The following is a 532-nucleotide window of genomic DNA, read 5'->3' as shown; positions in this document are numbered from 1 at the left end:
ATTAAAGATATATCTATCTTAAATCGTCATCGTGGTTTGCACATAGATATATACAACAACTAGATAGCCGTCTTTGTACTACGGTGGTGGCCGATATTGAAGTCAGCCGCCATTTACAAAGCAGGCAATGTTTACATTTATTTTACATTTATTTATATACATATATATTTATCTATACATAATATATACTATGATAATATTATTTCGTAAACGTTGCCTGCTTTGTAAATGGCGGCCTTCTTTCCATGACAAGAAGGAGTCGGCTATCTAGTTTGTTGTATATATCTATCATAGACCTTATACTCATAGACGGAGCATGATCGTAGTTCCCGCGGCAAATACAGGGTGCGCTGCACATGTGTGGAATCTTCTTCTGCGCATGCGCGAAAACACAACCAGGTTTTACAATAGTAATATTTATCGTAATGTGGTATGCATCATCACAGCATATTTAAATGTTATGTGTAAGTGTTAAATAACAATGTTTTTGGTCGCAAGGAATGGTATCACTGCTGGCACGTTAGGAATGACC

This window comes from Acyrthosiphon pisum, chromosome A2 (genome assembly GCF_005508785.2).
Source record: "Acyrthosiphon pisum isolate AL4f chromosome A2, pea_aphid_22Mar2018_4r6ur, whole genome shotgun sequence".
Lineage (NCBI taxonomy): Eukaryota > Metazoa > Arthropoda > Insecta > Hemiptera > Aphididae > Acyrthosiphon > Acyrthosiphon pisum.
The sequence above is the reverse complement of the archived record's forward strand: the minus strand, read 5'-3'. Positions refer to the sequence as shown.